The 13,294-nt window shown below is 49.8% G+C and overlaps 1 protein-coding gene across 8 annotated transcripts in view; it reads left to right on the forward strand.

The window, feature by feature from the left end:
* Positions 1 to 13,294, forward strand: part of ANKRD11 (ankyrin repeat domain containing 11) — a 186,663-nt gene that overhangs the window by 78,641 nt on the left and 94,728 nt on the right. Inside the window, exon 3 of one of the 8 annotated variants that reach the window (XM_057314665.1) lies at positions 8,493 to 8,607. The exons of the other annotated variants lie outside the window; for them this stretch is intronic. The gene's annotated coding sequence lies outside the window, so the exon portion shown is untranslated. The remainder of the gene's footprint in view (positions 1 to 8,492; positions 8,608 to 13,294) is intronic. 8 annotated transcript variants of the gene reach the window in all.

Raw genomic sequence — 13,294 nt, forward strand, 5'->3', positions numbered from 1 at the left:
CCCCTCTGCGGCGTCTCGCTTTAAGGAAACCGAGTGTGGAGAACAGGACACGTTGACTCTGGCACTGGGTGCTGCCAGGACTTAGCTGCCCTGTGACCCAGTATATCAGGCTCTGCTTGCAAACACAGGTGCACCATGCACACATGTGCATTTTCTCCATGTTCTCTTCCGTATTCCGTGCCCCCTCCCCCTTCTGTTTAAGCTCGAAAGTCCCCTGCCTTGGGCCTGGGTTAAAGCCTTTGGGCTCAGAGGGCATTCTGCTTGGGCAGGAACAGGAAAAGGGGTAAAGAAGGAAGGGAAATGAGAAAAGGGTTCTTTGGAAGTGAAATGACACTTTTCTTTTAAAGCTTTTGACTTTGTTGACCTTTTGTGAATGAATGGTTTGTTTTTTTGGAAAAAATAAACCCTGGGGTCCTTGTCCACCTCTGAGGGTGTTAGCACATGAAGACAAGAGCAGCAGCTGTTTGGACCCTGGGTATTTTTGGAGGGCAGAACCAAAGAAGCGAGTGGGGACAGCCTTTTCCCACCGCTCTGGGCCTCTGGGGGGGTGCTTGGCACTGCTGATGGCAGCTCCAGCTGGGCAGGCACCCTGCACCTGCTCCGTGCCCGGGTCGAGTCACTCCCGCCGCTGCCTTCCCTGAGTCTTCTGTCTGTGCTCTTCATCTTCCGCATACAGTCAGCCTCTTTACAGTTTATTCTTGTTCGTTTTTTGTTCGTGGGAACCAGAGTTCTGAACATTGCATCCTCGTGGCTGACAGGATGCTACCTTGAAGACAAGTGAGCCCATGAGAACGTCGCGTGGCGCCCAGGTGGCCGATCCAGTTCCACGGTGCGCCTGTTTTATGTTAAACTCGGCCCTGTAGCAGGATAGCAGAAGATGTTATAAAGTTAGATTGAAGTTGGGACTCAAGCTGAAAGATGCCCATTTGGTTGTGACCAGAGTTGATTAAAGAAACCTTAGAAAGCTCTAGGGTATTTTGGCCTGCTAATACCATATTTTAAATCTCAGTGTTATAATTAAAACTTCCATTAACATAAAAACCAATTTTCGTTCTTTTGAAAAGTTTACTGTCTAGCTCACCTCCCCCCACATTGTCCGCCCCTAGGTTTCTTCGTGCCTTTGCATTTTCGTGGGCATAGTGAGTCACAGGGGATCCGTGGGAATGCTGGCCGCAGCTCCTGGAGAAGGGATGGAGACACAGTGTGGCCCCACCCAGAGTTTATAGGTGGGTTCCTCTCCGAGTGTTTGTGACTGGGTACCGCAGCCTAGTAGCTGGTCTCACGCTGGGATCGCAGAGCCAGTCTTTGGGCCTGAGCCCCATAGAGACAGACGGGTGGGTGGGGGCGGGGCAGACAAAGGTTTGCACTTGAGCCTGTGGTGGTGTAGCCAGAGAATCTGTTTTGAGTGGTTTTTATAGGACAAGCTATGATCAGGCATACAGGCTCACGTAACCTCCTTAAACTAAAACCTCACTAAAAGAAAAACAAAAACCAAACAACTTTGTTTGAGCCTGGCTCTCTGGCATTCTTCACTTGGGACTGCTGTTCTTCTGGGTTTCTGCTCAGAGTCTTTTCTTGGAACTACCGTACCAGAGGTTGGGTTGGGCTTCTGTGTCCCTCCCCAGATTGCACTGAAGAGTGCCTGCTGATTTGCGTCTTCCAGGGACTCTTGAGGCCTATGTGTGGCGCATACCTTCACCTTGTGTTCTCTTCCCCCTACAGAACCCAAGAAAATAGGGAGCATTTCCCACATTTTTCGTCTACGATTCTAGGCCTCAAAGATGTTAAGTAGTAGGGTTTTCAAGGTTCCCTAGCTGATCGGTGGCAAAGTGAGTTGGGGTCTCGGGGTCCTTACATAAAAAGAGATAGTCAGGTTAGCACTTGACTTTAGGGAGGATGGAAGGAATATGGTGGGAAGCCCAGTGAAGGGAGGAGGCCGTGTGGGTTTGCTGTAGCAGCTGGCGTTCCCTCTTTCAGGTTTGTGCTACGATTGTGCCCCAGGCACATCTGCTCATCTTTAAGGTCTGAGTGTGTGTGATAGAGGGTGAGGTCTTCACCCCAGCACCTCTTGCCCCTAGGCTTTGTCCCTGGGCAGACATGATGTGCTTAAAATGGGCCGGGTCTAGAGTGAGGCCCTGGGAAAGAATCAGCGAAACCCGGGTCCAGGGTGAGGCCCATTTCTAAGGCCTTCTGCCTGTCATCATTTTCCTTCTGTGTTGTCCAGGGAACTAGCTGCTGGACCTAGCCTTCTCTGCCTAGTCAGGCCACTTACCAACATGGTTGGCACTTTTCACACCTTTCCCCTTGTCTCCATTTATATGGCAGTCTGAGACAAGTCAACTTGGAAGTCTTGCTGTTGGCCGTGGTTTGTTTCATTGACACAATGCAGCGGTGTCCTGAGGGCCGTGACCTCCTGGGAGCCTGCTGCCATGGAGAACGTCCATACAGGCCTGCGCTGGTCGATGCCAGGATGAGGTTTCCTGGCTGGTAACCCAGTCAGAGGTGGTGTGCTGGCTGTCTGTGTGCACCCAGTGCTGCTGACACAGAACCGTGCCTGCACAGTTATGCCAGCTGTGGCCGTGAGCACGCGCGTGGGCGTGGCTCCTTGCTGTTCGCGTCCGGGGTGGACTTCAGGCAGAGCAGCACTGCTGTGCTGTGTCTGTAGCTGCGGAGGGACCGCTGGGATTCCTCCACACACTGGTAATGTGGTCCTGGTCCTGACCTAGTGGTGGAGCAGTCTGGCCTTTTTTTTTTTTTCTTTCTTTCTTTCTTTCTTAAAATTTTTAAGTTAAATGGAAGATGGAGTTTTATTGTATGAACAAAGGAGTTAATTTCTTTGCTCTGTCTGTGCTTTGGTGGTCTTGGCTCTGATGAGGTGGGGTTGGGGCAGGGAGAGGCACGTTGCAGTGGTCGGTCCTGCTGGGTGCACTGAGCTTCGTCCCTGCCCATCCTCCCCCCATCCACTCTCTGCGCTCCCCTCCCTTCAGTCTCTCTAGGCTGCTGTCGTGGTGGCCTGGCCTGTCTGTTGCCCTCATGTCATGCTCCCTCACCTCTCCTCTTGGTGCTTTCTGCTGCTGCCTCTTGGGAGCATCTTCATCTGGGCAGTGGCACACTCCAGTAGGGCACAGCCGGGGGAGGGGGCACGGCTTTGTTGGATGTCGGCGGTTGTGCTTGGTGAGCTGGGGGGGGGGGGGGGACGACACACTTAGGCCTGTCTTCTTGAAGGGAGTCTTTTCTCCTGTTCATTTAATGTGGGCACGTGCTGCTTCCAGCCAACTCCATGTGTGCTCTCCTGCCCTGAGCTCTTCTTGTCCTCTCTGTCCTCGGAGGACCTGAGCACCAGGGCTGCATCTGTCTCTGTCACCACGGCTGTCCTTTTTCCATGGCTCATGTTGGTGTCTTCACCTCTCGCGCCTTTCTTTTTCTCCTCCTGGACTGCTTGTAAGTTCAAGAGCACTTTGGGTGGTTTGTAATTGGGTTCCTTTTCCCCTCCTTGGGGGGTACTGGGGAGGTGGTCCCTGCTTTTGTGTGAGGCCTGGGGGCAGTTCTGTGCTCTGGTCGGAGTGTGGGTGTAAAATGTCTGCCTGGAGGCCGTCCTGCATGTACTCTCGTCCAGAGTAACTGGGTCTTGAAGGGCCTCTGACTCATAGCACTAGCCCCTTGCTGTGTGTTTATAATTAAGAAACAGAAAACAAAGTGCATAACTGGATTTAGGACCCTGGTGACTCTCTGGTTGAAAGTTTGCTGGAGACCAGTTGAGATTCACTGTGATGCATCTAGTACGTAGGGGAGAGCTAGAGGAACATGGGAGGGCTCTGAGCCCTGAGTGCCCAGGGTGTCTGGGCGGGTTCTGAGGACACTTTGGAATTCCAGTAGCACATTTCCTGATAAGGAACCGAAGGTACACACCTTGCCTTCAGTGTAACCACGTCTGTCCTCAGGAAGCGTGCTGGGCAAGTCACTGCTTGAGGAAGGCTCTGTCAATAGCTGTTTTGCAAATGTGCACTATAGAATACTTTATTTTTCTCTTCTAGGTTATTACCTAAGTAGGACATCTGTTACAAGCTAGTGAAAATTATTTGAGGGCACAGATTCTGGGGGAAGAGCTGCTCTGAGATTCATTTAGAAATAACCTTGGGGACAGGGTGCCTGGCTGGCTTAGTTGGTAGAATACACAACTCGTGATCTCGGGGTTGTGAGTTGGAGCCCCATGTCCGGTGCGCGATTACTTAAAATCTTTGTGTTTTAAAAATAATTACAGTGAATAGTGGGATTCTTTAAAAAAATTTTTTTTGAGAGAGAGTGAGCACAGGCACGTGCTAGCAGGAGGAGGGGCAGAGGGCAAGGGGGTCTCAAGCAGACTCTGTGGACGCGGATGCTTAACTGATGGCGCCACCCAGGCTCCTCTTAAAATCTTGAAAGAGAGAGAGAGAGAGAAAAGAAAAAAAAAAGAGAGAGTACTGTGAGGAAACACTAAAGGAGAGAAGTTTTGTTATGTCTTCCTTCCCGCTTTGCCCAGGTGTCACCTGGCTATCAGGTGGGTGGTGTGCAGGGGAGCCTGTGGTTGTGGCCTTGGGCCTGCTTTTGACCATGACCCAAGTGCCTTGTGGAGAGAAGAAACCAGTAGATACTTCTTTTCGGAAGTCTGATTTCAGTTTTATTTAAAACAACACACCACATTTCTGGTGGTCTGAGCTGAGCGCTCTCCTGCTTGCTGATGAGCGCACATTGCCTGCGCTAGAGAAAAGAATGCCGACCCGAGCTCAGCAGTGTATTTACATGGCGCGAACGGGTTGAAAACCGGATCTCCGTATAGACCCGTGGCGCCTTGGGCTCTCTGAGCAGCCCTGTGGGGTTGACGGAGGCGAGCACAGCCTCAGCCTCTGTGCTCCTGGAACACGCTGCTGTGGGGTGTAGACCTGGTGACACTCAGAGCATCTCCCTCAGGGTTCAGGACAGTGAGCATGGCTGTGTCCTCCCCTGGGGCAGAGCTGCGTCTGCCTCAGAACTGAGTGTGGCCTCCGGTTTGCCTCAGACCCTTTACGCTAACGCTTCGTGCCTGAAAGGTACTAGAGGGGCCAAGTGAGACGCTGGCTCTTTGTCTTACAACAGCGGAGGGGTCTCCCGCAGGAGGTGTAGCTGGTCTCCGCACTCGGGGGTGTGTGCAGCGTCGGCAGCGTCTTCCTGCCTTCGGCTCCCTTCCTGTAGCCCATCTTCTGCGGGCACACGGGTGTCTCCGGTGTTGGATTCGCAGAGGCGTTTGCTTCCAAGTTGGCTGGAGCGCCAGCTGCCCACAAGAGTGTGCTGACCCCTGACTTGCCAGAGGGCTCCTTTTCTTAGGTGAGCCTGTTCCGGTGGGTCCTGCTATGCCTCAGTGAGGCCAGGCTGGCCGCTCGCCCGGCTGACTCCAGAGCTGCTCCTCGCTTTGGATCCTGTGGTGGGTGTGAGTCTGGAGCGCGGTGTCATCGCACAGCTGTGCTCCTTGGCGTGCCCAGCAGTGTGCACTCTGGACCCTCCCTGGAGGCCGTAGGCGTCTGTGCACTAGACACTGTTGTTGGGGAAGTAGTTGTGTGGTTTTTTTTTTTTTTATTTGCAGAATTTTATTGAACAAAGCTGGACAACTTTTATAACTTCAAATCATCAAGAAAGAAATAAGGAGATTAATTCATCTCTTAATAAGGACAGAAAATAATTTGGACAAACCAAATCATTTTGATGGGAAAGTACTTTTTAAGCCACCACCAGCTGCCTAATCCTGGTCGAACATTTGTGAAGTTCAGCCTCAGCGTACATGTGAAACAGCGGGGTTTTGGCTTCTCCCGAGGTGTCTCCCCCATACAGCACAGACCTTCCAGGAAATGAGGCTGTGGTCGATGTGGTCTTAGACTGCGGTTGGGACAGGTGGGCTCTGCGTTCTTGTTGGGTCAGCCTGAGACCAGCGAGAGACAGGGCCACACGGCGGTTGTTGGAGAGCATCTTTGTGACTGGGCTGAGCTGGCAGGTGTGGGTCTTTCACGGAGTTCCTGAAGCAGGAGAGCGCGAGCGGACCAGGCGCCAGGGAGTGTGGGGTCTTCCTGTCAGTGGGGGCTTTCTGGGAAGTGTTTCACCCGAAACGTGGAGGAACATTTCACATTGTGTAGCTCGTAGTCTTGCCGCGTGTGCTAATGTAAATGTGCCGCTCAGGTCACTCACTGCCGTGTCGTCTGCGTGACCCAGGCAGTGCCCGTCAGAGACACTCAGCTCGGGGAGGTCATGGGGTGCCGCTGGGCTTTACACGGCCGGTCGGGAGCATGTGGGGGATGTGGTATCTCTGGTTTGTGCCTCCAGCCTGTCGTCCCCCCCCCCCCCCCAAAGTGTCACATGTGCAGAGAGCCCAAGTCACCTTCCTGTGCTGGTGCTTGGGGCCTTCACAGTTTGCCAAATCTGCTCCAAAATGGTGTAAATTTAAAACAAACCGAAAGCAACTTTGGACAGGGACTCGGGCAGGGATGGGATTTGGGCTAAGCAGGGGACAAGCTCGCTCCTGCCACCGTGTTCCTCAGCACATCCCGCTCAGGCATCCGCCCAGTGGTTTTAAGAGGCATCTACCTCAGGAAACTGTCCCTGTGATGCTGAAACCCACCCAGGGAGAAGGACAGCCCCAGGCTGTAGCCTGGCTCTGAGGGGACACCTCCTGATCCAGAGGTGTGCGAGACCCTTGCCAGGACCCCTTGGGAAGCACACTTGAGTGTGTCCAGCCAGTGTACCTGAGTTCACGCCACTTAACTTTTCTTTCAGAGACTGGACTCGTGATTCTTCACCTGGGTTTAGAACTCTTAGAGTTCACTGGGGTCTTTAGCTGTTTCAGGATGTCACCAAGTTCTCCAAAGACAATTTAATTTTATCCATTTGCTCAACACATAGAGTATCCTGTGGTCCTTTCTGGTCATTTTTGAGTGTAAGCTCTGTTGATTGAGCAACAGGATTGCTGCTCAGGTCCTCGTTGTATTCTGATGCCAAATCCTACCTGGCAGAGTGCACGTCCCAGGGAAGAGGGACCGCGGGCACTTGGGATGACTCGGAACCAGTCTGTTCACCCCGAGCTGCAGCCCTCCCCCACCCCAGCCCCTTGAGGCATGCAGACCTTCATTTCCTCCTCTGTAAATTAGAGGATACCTGCACTACATGATTATAGATCCTTTCATCTTAAGATTCGGAGGGTGTTACTGGGTTGGGGTTTACAAAAGGACACTTAAAATTTTAAATCGTGTTTTCTTTTTTCTTTTTTTTAAAAAGTCTTTTATTTATTTATTTGACAGACAGCCAGCGAGAGAGGGAACACAGGCAGGGGGAGTGGGAGAGGAAGCAGCAGGCTCATAGCAGAGGAGCCCGATGTGAGGCTCGATCCCATCACGCCGGGATCACGCCCTGAGCCGAAGGCAGCCGCCCAACGACTGAGCCCCCCCGGCGCCCCCACTGCTCACTTTAATCTTACCTTTTAGTCAGCCCGGTCACTGGGTTTAAAAATTTGTCTGTTTTTCCAAATCTTGCGGATCTTTAAAGATGATATGGATTGCAGTGACTTAAAATATATCATTATGGGGCGCCTGGGTAGCGCAGTCGTTAAAGCGTCTGCCTTCGGCTCAGGGCGTGATCCCGGCGTTCCGGGATCGAGTCCCACATCGGGCTCCTCCGCTGGGAGCCTGCTTCTTCCTCTCTCACTCGCCTGCTGTGTTCCCTCTCTCGCTGGCTGTCTCTCTGTCACATAAATAAATAAAATCTTAAAAAAAAAAAATAAAATATATCATTACATATTTGCTAGGTAGGAGAACTTCTTAAAGTTATGAAGTTCCATATACTCAGGTTATGGCAGTCTCTTTAAAAATTGCTGTCTCTGAATTGGCTGTGATGAGACCATGAGACAGACTTTCATATGAGGCTGGAGCTGATTTGCTTTAATTGGAAATGAGGACCCTGGACGTTTTTCAACACCTCGGCAACCTCCTGGTTTGTTTGTGGGTTTTTTTTTTTTCTTTGAAGATTTATTTATTTATTTGAGAGTGAGTGAGAGCGCATACATGCAAGCTCAGTGGGGAAGGTAAGAGGGAGAGAGAAACCCAAGCAGAGTCTGTGCTGAGTGTGGAGCCTGATGGTGGCTCTCGATCTCACCACCCTGAGATCATGACCTGAGCCAAAACCAGGAGTCGGATGCTTACTGACTCAGCCACCCAGGCGCCCCAGCAACCTCTTTTTTTTTTTTTTTTTTAAGATTTTAAATTTATTTATTTGAGAGAGAGACTAAGATAGCGAGCTGGGCCAGGACCAGCGGGAGAAGCAGGCTCCCTGCTGAGCAGAGAGCCTGATGTGGGGCTTGATCCCAGGATCCTGGGATCATGACCTGAGCTGAGGGCTAACGGTTAACTGACTGGGCCACCCAGGCTTCCCAGCCCCAGCAACCTCTTGTTTTTAATTCTTTTGTTTTTCCCCTAAGATTTTATTTATTTATTTGACAGAGAAAGACAGCCAGTGAGAGAGGGAACACAAGCAGGGGGAGTGGGAGAGGAAGAAGCAGGACCCTGGGATCACTCCCTGAGCCGAAGGCAGACGCCTAACAACCGAGCCACCCAGGTGCCCCTCTTGTTTTTAATTCTTTAGGCCAGTGATTATGAACTGTGCTGTAAAATCCTGTATATCTTTAAAATATCATTCCCATATAGGAAATTATCTTTTTCAGGTTTTATTGAGATGAGGAGGAAAAAACACTCTTTCTTATCTGTCAGAGGCATTTTATGTGTTGGTTGTTGAGAGTGGCAGGGCAGGTCTGGCGGGGTTGAGGCCCTTTGTTTTCTGTGACCTGGAAGCCCAGTTGGAGTTGCAGTCTTAGCACAGGGCCACGTTGTGGGGTGGACCAGCAGGGACCCTTGAGCTGCTCAGCTCTGCATTAGACTGTGCGAAAGACTGCTGAGTGCTCCACATTGGGACGTCACGAAAGGGGCCACAGAGGAGCATCCCTGTGAGTCACTAGCATGGCTGGATATGCATCATTCAGAACTGTTGGTCAGGGCCCACTTCCTTTTTTGACAAATGGTAATGTGAGCTTTCCTTATTTGTAGTCCTCAGAATTATGTCAGTCCCTATTAAAGAACTTTGTCATTCTTTTTTTGGCATCAGTTTTTTTCTACAAATAAAAAAGGTAATTCTCGCTGACATATATCCTTCTGTTGGGTAAATAGTTAGCACCTGTTGGTGCAAGACGCTGTGTGAAACTTGACTGGGTTTCCAGGTGGAGAGTGACGGCTTAGCTGGAGTGCGTGCTGAACGCCAGGCTAGGGAGCATCCTGATAGCGTGTGTGAGAAGGGAGCTGTGGGTCAGGAATCCCAGGAAGGCAGGCATGAGGCTCTGTCTCCTTGGCTGCTCTGGGGCCAGGGGCCTGAGGGAACGCCCCATAGAACGTGGGCTTGGGAAGCAGAGTAACCAGATCCTGGAGGTGTGGTCACTAGAAGGACAGCGGTGTCCCCACAGAGACAGGAGACAGAAAGAAGGGGATGGTTGGGGAAGCTGTGCATCGGTCATGATGGACTTGAGGAGTCCGTGGGAAAAGGGACCATTGCAAGGGGTGTCCAGGGTTTGGGAGACCATTTAGAACAGGAAGTTGAGGCCTGGAGTACCCACATGTGTGTATATCTGTGTGCATGTGCTTGCGTGCACTTGCGTGTGTGTGTGTACACACACACGGAGAAGAGGCAGGGAAAAGAAGGAAGGTTTGTTTATGAGCAGAACAGAGCAACACAAGTACCTTAACGGGACACAGTCATCTTCAGCAGGCAGGTTTGATGTTTTTCTTAAAGAGATTAAAGGACGTACAAAAGTAATCTCTCCCGCTGTCGTGTTCTTTGAATGGATAATGTGTAGGTATTGTAGGTCATTTTCCTAGTTCGCGAAATCAGATGCCTGTGTTCTGATCTGCACATTATTACATAGTTAAACCTCATGGTACATGGAGGTCAGAGAGTCTTCCTGTTATTTTTTACTATGCAATTTTAGGGCTTTAAAATGGTCTCAAGAAGCAATAACAATGATGTGTTTTAGACTGAAGCCCACTCAGAAGAACCCAAAAAGTCAAGCTTAATTTCCAAATATTTGTGGTGAGACTTTAGTCTGAAACCCTATTTAATTGTTTTTGTTTCAACTCGAAACAGGCCTTTCTTCTTTGGTAGCCACACCGCCCCACCTCCTGTGAAGTTGATGGTTCTGAGGAAGGTGAGACCCACAACAACAGAGGGAGGGATTGCGAAGAATGCAAGGCTTTCCTGGGCCTTTCCTGGGCTGCCCAGCAGAGCTGCGTGAGCTCATGCGCTGGCCACACAGCTGTGTACTGGGCCACTTCAGACCTATGGGGGCAGCCCTTGGCTAGTGCAGGTCTCACGTCGATGTGTCACCATGAACACTGTTTGGTTTTTCCCAGGCCTGTATGGATTAAGTTACAGTTTTACTCCTCTCTCCCCCGTCCTGCTTCCCGATTCGTTTCAGTGCAGTGGACAAGGAGAGGGCCAGAGCTGCAGCCCGGTACAGGGTAGCAGGGGAGGTTCTTCCGGAGTGGATGTGGGTACTTTGACATAATTGTCTAACAGTTCAGAGTTGCTACTGAAGCATCTTACTTACTTGGTTTTAAGCTTAATCAGTTCTGGGTGGTGGAGGAAGGAGTAAATGAGTGTTGAAGTGCCTTTGTTAAATGACACGATGAGGGCCACTCGTTATTTCGGATGCTAGGAAAGATCGCCTGTGGTGATTAGACACAGGTTCACTCTCAAATGTTTTCTTGCTTAGGTGATGGAATTGGGTAAAAGCTGTTTCCAGTGGATCTCCCCTCACCCCCCAAACTTAGTGTTCAGGAAAAAGGATCCTTTGTGGGGAGTGTTCTGGTCCAGGAGTTTGGCATTGAGCGGTGCAGGCCCTGGGCCTGAGGCTGTTGATGAGCTTGTGGGTGGTGTTGGGTCACCTCTGATAGCCTGTCCTCTAGGGACTAGATGCAGCGAGGTTCCACGGTCCAGTCAAGGTAGCCTGCAAGGCAGAAGCTCAGTGAATGTTTCTGAATGAGGGACCATGCTCTATCCTAAGAACCTCAGGTTGTGCCTCGCTGCTTTCCTTTTGTTTAGAGAACAGACCAAGAGGCCCATCTTGAAGTTCTCAGAAGAGAAACTGTTTTTCTTCTTTCCCTTTTCCACCTATTGTATAAAATACAATAAAATATGCAAAAGGAGGGGGGTTGGGAATCTAGTTTAAACCCCACCATCCAGGTAATGAGTCTCATTACTACCGTTTAGAGGTGGGCAGTCATGTTCCTTACTGATTTTCTGTGTATCTGTCCTATCAGTTACTCAGAAAAGGGTCTTGAAATCTCTGATGATTGTGGTTTTGTGTATTTCTCCCCACAGTTCTTTCAGTTTTTACTTCGTTTATTTTGAAGCTGAGTTTTTAGAGGCTGTTACGTCCCCTTGGTGAAGCTGCCTCTTCATCGTTATGAAATGACCTTACCTCTGATGATGTCTGATATTAAAACAGCTGCTCTCTCGACTAGTATTAGCATGCATCCTTTCCCATCTTTTTAAGTTTAAACTATTTGTATATTTAAAGACGGTTTCTTGTAGGCAGCCTTATAGGGGTTGGGCATTGCCTTTAAAGAGACCCAGCTGGGGCTCCTCGGGCAGCTCAGTCGGTTAAGCATCCAGCTGACTCTTGGGGAGTCTGCTTCTCTTCCTGTCCATCTGCCTCCTCTCTTTTTCTAAAATAAATCTTTAAAAAAAAAAAAAATCCAATTGACTGTCTTTTCCTGTTTTTTTTTTTTTGTTTTTTTTTTAAGACAGGTTTTTCCCTATATAATTTCAATTCCAGTTTAGTTAACGTACAGTGTTATATTAGTTTCAGGTATAGAATCTAGTGATTCAGTTCTATACATTATTCAGTGCTCATCGTGACAAGTGCATTCCTTCACTTGTGCTCCCATCCCCCCCACCGCCCCTCTGGTGACCATCAGGGTGTTCTCTCTAGCTGAGAGTCTGTTTCTTGGTTTGCCTCTCTCTGTCTTTCTCTGACCGACTTATTTCACTTAGCATAATACCCTCTAGCTCCATTCATGTTGAGAGTCCCAGTACTCTTGACCTCTGGTGGACTTGGTCTGCTGCTGGGGTAAACTACACTTTGTCTTTCAGCCTGACATTCATGAGGGAAGTTGGTATAACACTGCCCAGCAAAGACATCAAAGGAGGATTACAAATTTCTTTATTAGTTTTGTTTCAATGGTGAGGGCCTCTGAAGAAGGGCATTCGGCTATATTTGCTAATTCTCTTTTGAACTTTAACAAGTCCCATCTTTTTAAGCCAACTTTCACATGCCTTTCCTTCTTATTTTAAGAATTTAAAGAAGTTGGGGGGGCACCTGAGTTGCTCAGTTGGTTGGGTGGCTGCCTTTGCCTCGGGTCCTGATCTCAGGGTCCTGTGATCGAGTCCTATGTCGGGCTCCCTGCTCAGCGGAGAGTCTGCTTCTCCCTCTTCCTCTGCCTCCTGCCCGCAGCTCGTGCGCACGCTCTCTCTCAAATAAATAACTAAAATCTTCTTAAAAAAATTGGGGGGGGGGACAGGAATAGCATCCATGTACTTTTTTTTTTTTTTTAGATTTATTTATTAGAGAGGGAGAGGGAGAAGGAGACTCCCCACTGAGCAGGGAGCCCGATGCGGGGCTTGATTCCAGGACCCTGGGATCATGACCTGAGCTGTAGGCAGACGCTTCACCAACTGAGCCACCCAGGCGTCCCATCATCCATGTACTTTAAAAAAACTTTTATTTTGAAAATTTTGAGACGTAAAGAAAATTGTTACGGAGTGCACCCAGCTGACAATCTTTCCCTTTTTAATGGGTGTGTGACGATTTGTTTACACCTAGTATGATTGTTGATGTGATTGGGCTTAAATGTACTTTCAAGTACCACTTTCATAGCATGAGAACCTTAAAATGGTATCCTTCCAGCCTTTGTGCTGTTGTCGTACATTTTGCTTTATGGACTTGGTTGCTGTTGTTTTTGTTGAAACAACAGACCGTCTTCAGAAGAAAAGTCTGAAGTATTTGCTGTGTCCTTGCCATTTCTGGTGCTCTTCACTTCTGGTGAAGATTCCTGTTTGGATCCCCCGTCCTCTCCCTCCCGTAGAAGGACCCCCATCACCATCCTTACCCGACAGTTCCCACACTTGCAGTCCTCCCATCTGGAGTGCACCGTGATGCCGGTGTGCGTCTTCACAGACTTGTGTGACCCTCAGCGGC

Source organism: Ursus arctos, unplaced genomic scaffold (genome assembly GCF_023065955.2).
Source record: "Ursus arctos isolate Adak ecotype North America unplaced genomic scaffold, UrsArc2.0 scaffold_19, whole genome shotgun sequence".
Taxonomy (NCBI): domain Eukaryota; kingdom Metazoa; phylum Chordata; class Mammalia; order Carnivora; family Ursidae; genus Ursus; species Ursus arctos.